General features: G+C 25.4%; 1 protein-coding gene across 3 annotated transcripts in view; it reads left to right on the top strand.

The window, feature by feature from the left end:
• Positions 1-6,000, top strand: part of LOC111683654 — a 101,933-nt gene that overhangs the window by 13,956 nt on the left and 81,977 nt on the right. The gene's annotated exons all lie outside the window — the stretch shown is intronic.

Here is a 6,000-nt window from a genome sequence, read left to right as displayed (position 1 = left end):
TATAGTCTAGTCTATAGTCTAGTCTATAGTCTAGTCTATAGTCTAGTCTATAGTCTAGTCTATAGTCTAGTCTATAGTCTAGTCTATAGTCTAGTCTATAGTCTAGTCTATAGTCTAGTCTATTGTCTAGTCTATAGTCTAGTCTATAGTCTAGTCTATAGTCTAGTCTATAGTCTAGTCTATAGTCTAGTCTATAGTCTAGTCTATAGTCTAGTCTATAGTCTAGTCTATAGTCTAGTCTATAGCTTAGTCTATAGTCTAGTCTATAGTCTAGTCTATAGTCTAGTCTATAGCTTAGTCTATAGTCTAGTCTATAGTCTAGTCTATATTATAGTCTATAGCTTAGTCTATAGTCTAGTCTATAGTCTAGTCTATTGTCTAGTTTATAGTCTAGTCTATAGTCTAGTCTATAGTCTAGTCTATAGTCTAGTCTAGACTATAGTCTAGTCTATAGTCTAGTCTATAGTCTAGTCTATAGTCTAGTCTATAGTCTAGTCTATAGTCTAGTCTATAGTCTAGTCTATAGTCTAGTCTATAATCTAATCTATAGTATATTCTATAGCCTAGTCTATAGTCTATTATGTAGTCTAGTCTATAGTCTATTTTATAGTCTATAGTCTAGACTAGACTATAGATAACGCTATAAACTATATGCTAGTCTTTAGAGTAGAATATAGACTAGACTAATCCTAACCGTTTTTAGCGACTTTTGTGACATAGTTTCACAGCAAAAAAGTTAGCAACATTAAATAACAACTTTCTTTTCCTCTTTTTTCATCTCCCCTGTATATTGTCTGATCTATTTAATCACTTATACATTCTCAAAAGTATTTCCCTCATGCACTTATTTTGTAGAGTAATAAATGTATATTCTACGGTCGTCGTCCTGTTTCTTCCACCCCTTTTTCAATATTTGTCTATATGATTTTAAATTTTCACAATATTAATCCATAATAAATTACTTTTACAACTGCAGTTAGTTGCAATATATCTCTAAGCTATTTCTGAAAAAAATAGCACTTCAAAAACACTCTAACCCAACATATTTGCCAATATAATAGATGATGACGTTGGAAAATGTAGATGGAAAAATGGAGCAAAATAATATAAAAATTTATGAAAAAAAAAACAAAATAAAGAAAATTAATAGATTTTTAGAGTGCAATTGATGTGGTTTGCGGAAATTCAATTTTGTGTGTGTTTAAATAATAAAAATTTGAAAAAAAAACTATATTTTAGTGCCTTAATAAAGAACATAAAAGAGGAATAGATAAATTGATTTTTTTATGTTTAAAGGAAACATTAAATGATTAAAGTGCTTTCGTAATATTAGAAAATAAACTAGGGTTCTATAAACCGACTTTCGAATAATCGAACAATCGACTTTTTGTCGAAAAAAGTCGAAGTCGACTATTTTGTTCCAAAAAAGTCGATAACTCGACTATCGTCTGTGAAAAAGGTCGAAAAGTCGACTTTGTGAATAAAAGTCGAAAAAAATCCGAGAAGTCTGATAGTCGAAAAGCCAATAAGTCTAAAAAAGTCAAAAAGTCGGAAAAAGTCGAAAAAAGTCGAAAAAAGTCGAAAAATCGAAAATTGAAGAAACAAGTCAAAAATTTTAAAAAAGTGGAAAAAAGTCAAAAACTATAAAATAGTCGGAAAAACTCGAAAAAAGTCAAAAAATAGTCAGTAAAAGTAGAAAAAAGTCGAAAATAGCCAAAAAGTCGAAAATATCGAAAAGTCGAAAAAAGTCAAAAAAGTCGACTTTTATTTAAATGAAAAAAGTCGAAAAGTTGAAAAATCCGCTTTTCATAAAATGCAAAAAGTCGAAAAGTCGACTTTTAACTAAATGAAAAAAGTCAAAAAGTCAAATTTTCTTTTCAACTGTAGAACCCTACAATAAACATTTCTACTTTTAAGCATTAAAAGCTCTAAATTGACCATACTGGCTTGATTTCAAAAAGAAGAAATAGCTTTTTTGACATTTCTTAATAAATTTGGAAGAAAAATATTTTATCTTAGTGTTTTTTAAACAAATATTAAATATATAAATTCAATTTCATATTCATTTCTCTTTTTGCAATGAAAATGAAATTTAATTTAATCATCACATTTTTTGTTTGTCTATTGACATAATTATTCTTTTATATAAAATTTAAAACTCTGCTTCCTCTTTTCCTGCTATTATTTACTACTTTTTTATATTGTTGCAAATATATTTTTTAGCAAAAAAGAAAAATAAATAAAATACAATAGATCATACAAACAAATAAATAAATATTGCATTAGAACAGAACATTATACTCGAAATGATGTATGCAGATGATTGTTGACAATGATGATGTTGATGATGATTGTGTTTAAATTGAAATAAATTACTTTAAAGATCAAACATATTGCATTTACTTAATGCGGGCAAATATGCCAGAGATGACAATAATTTTTGTTAGTTTTTATATCAAAAATACGACCTCTAGTGGTTTAGTTAGGTCTAGCTTTCCCAACGAGAAGGTGTTACCTTGTACATTACACAGCGACAATTGGGTAGTTTTTTAGTCAAAGGTCACCATAAATGTGATTTATTTGAAAATATTGTCATATTAATAATTTTCCATATTTTCTTTAAATTAAATTCTAAAGAATATAATTGTTCAATTCACAATCGGTTTTGTACGATTGTATGTCATAATTTTTTTTATTTATTGATTTGTGTTTGTTTCAAAAAATTTTTTTGACATACGACGCTACAACAATACGACATTGATTGTGAATTGGATAAAGGTTTTTGGAAAATTTTCTTCTAAAAAGTTTCTTTAGAATTTTTTTTTAAGAAGAAGGAAATTTTCTATAAATAAATGTCTTTCTTGAAATACAAATTTTACACGTCAAATATTGACATTAAGAAGAATAATTTTGGACAAAATGGGCGGTACAGCTATAGTGGGCGTGGCACAGTTGGAATACTCAAATTTTTCGGAGGAACTTTTATGTCAATATGATTATTTATGATAAAAAATGGGCATATGAGCCGTTGGGGCATGGCAACTCCCATTTTAATTAAAAACAAAAATTCGATTATCTTGGAAACTATTCGATTTAAAATTTTTAAATTTTGAACAAAGAACTTTATCATCCCTGTTAAGAAATTGGCGGAGCGGCAATAATAATGGAAACATTTAAAAAAAAGCGGACTTTTATCAGAGAGATGGGGCGAGGGCTAAAGACCGCCATATAAAATTATTATATTATACAGTTTTCTTTATAAAAATCTATATCTTAGTAATTATTTTACAAGAAATGACTTACGCCGACAATTTTCTTAAAGTTGTACTCTTTTGAGAATAATATATAGACAATATCTTTCAAGGACAATATTCCTTAGAAAGTTGTATTCTTTTAATGATATTTTATAGGAAATATATTATTTTTAATGTTTTCTATATAAAATCTCTTACTCTTGTATATTTATCTATAGAAAGTGTGTTTATAGACAATTTTGTATAGGAACTAATTAGTTTTCATAGAAAGATAACTTCCACCATAAGATTTAGTAGACAAATTTCTTTGTTGGCAGTTTTCTGTAGAAAATTAAAATATTTCTCTATAGAAAATCAAGTTATTTTTATAATAATCTATTGAAAGCGTCTTTCGTAAACAGTTTTCTATATAACAATCTTTACTTTAGAAGTATTCTATAGACATAATTTACAAATGTGTAGTTTATAGTCTATACTCTAGTTTATAGTCCAGTCTATAGTCTGGTCTGTAGTCTAATTTACTCTAAATTTTAGTCTAGTCTATAAATTAGTCTAGCGTAAAATAAGTTTAGTCATTTAAATCCAAAAAAGTACTACTTTTGTTATTATACTTATGTAGTATTCTGTATTATAAAATTTCAATTTTCCATGCCTGGCAACAAAGCAAAACAATTAAAGAATCCCGTTACAATTGTGTGTTTAGTGTTGTACTCCCAATTGTTGTTATAAAAAGCACCTATTTAAATTATTTAGATCTAAAAAGGTTATTTCAGAATTATTTACAATAAATTGAAAATATTTATAAATATATTATATAAATTAGTAAAAAATTATTAAGAATATATGAAACTAATAAAAAATACTTTAATTGGGAAGAAGAAGAAATATGATCATTCTATAAAAAAATGTCTTGATTTTCTTAAGAAAACTTTTTATCATTTCCTAGAGGCTCTAACAAAGCCTTAAATGTTAATAAAACAAAAGTTTTATGGAATCATAAAATATACTATATTTTCGACCTTTTACTTTTTTAATGCTTTGCTATTTTTAATTTTAGGCCTATTAAAGTAAAACAATAAAACTGAAATTAAAAACAAATAAAAAAAGATTTTATTTTTGCAAAATCACTCATGTATGAAGGTTATTTAAAGATTTCTAAGAAAAAAAAAAACACTTAAAAACTTTATAAATGAACTTCTTTTCATAAAGTTAGCAACAACAACAATGAACAAATATTAGACACTTGTTTTATTGTTAACATTTTCACTAAATTTTGTTAACATTTTATACAAAAATTCAAGGTTATTACGTTTCATTGTTATTAGAGTTATTTTTTTTTTGTTCTTAAATTTAATTTTAAATAAATATTGTTAAATCATGTTTGTTATTATGTTTATTTTGTAAGAATCTGCCTTGTTGCCAAATTTCCTATTGTTTTAAAATTTCTTCTTCTTTTAACTATTAAAAGTATCATATGGCAACTCTTTTTTATTGTGGTTTCTTTAACACTCTTTGATTTTATCATACCGTTATTCTTTTTCTGTTAAGTTTGTCACCTTTAAAGTGTTGCTAAACAAATTCCTAAAAATCTCTAAAATGAAATTAAATATATTTTCTTAATTTGTTTAATTTTTTTACGCAGACTAAAAAATCGCTTTTGTTTATAGCTAATTTAAACTATTTAATTACTTTTCATGTCTAAATTGTTTTTATTCAAATTCTTCTTTTATGTTATATTTTTATTTTTGTGTTGACTAAATTGTTTTTCTCATGGCATTTTGCCATAAACTTTGTATATGACAATTTATTTGATTAGCAAAAAAAAAGACATTAAAATTATAAATAAAACAAATATGAACTAAATATGAAAAACATTTAAAAAGATTTGTTTTTTAAATTTATATCAAATTTTTATCCCTTTTCTGTTAGAAATATTCTTTATATTCTCTAAATTTGCCACGGTTTATCTCCATAGAAAAATGTATTTTAAAATTATTTCTGCTGAGAAAAAAAATAATCAATTTTATTTATGTTTCAAAATTATAAATAAATTTTATTCTTTACAAGTGTTGGTGGAAATCTATCTAGATTTTTTTCCTATAAATTTTAGAGGGTTTGTTTAATCATTAAAATACATTTAAAAAAATTGGCCTGTGTTATAAAATTTTTTAAAATTTTTTTTTGTACATTTATTGCCCCATAAATGTTTAATTGTTTTTGAAAATCAGCAAAATTATTTTAAAATTAAATATTTACAAAAATTTAAATTACTTAAAATGCAAAAAACCTAAAATTTTCCAATTGCTTTTATTTTTTACAATAACTAAAAGTATTTACACATTTTTCGCGCTTTTTACATATTGTTGAGTTGTTCACACTTGTCTAAGTTGTTCTCCAATAGACTAGACTTTAGACAAGATTATGGACAACGCTATAGATTAGATATTAGATTATACTATAGACTAAAATAGACAATAGACTAGACTATGAACTTGACTATAGACGAAGATTTAACTAAATACTACACTAAAGAATAGATTAAAGATTAGACTAAAGACTAGACTAAAGACTAGACTAAAAACTTGACTAAAGACTATACAATAGACTAGACTAAAAACTAGACAAAAGAGTAGAAAATAGACTGTAGATTACACTATATACTAGTCTATAGACTAGACTATGGACTAGACTATAGACTAGACAATAAAGTAGACTATAGAGTAGACTATAGACTAGACTTTAGACT

The sequence above is a fragment of the Lucilia cuprina genome, chromosome 3, assembly GCF_022045245.1.
Source record: "Lucilia cuprina isolate Lc7/37 chromosome 3, ASM2204524v1, whole genome shotgun sequence".
NCBI lineage: Eukaryota > Metazoa > Arthropoda > Insecta > Diptera > Calliphoridae > Lucilia > Lucilia cuprina.
This window is presented reverse-complemented; position numbering and strand designations above follow the sequence as displayed.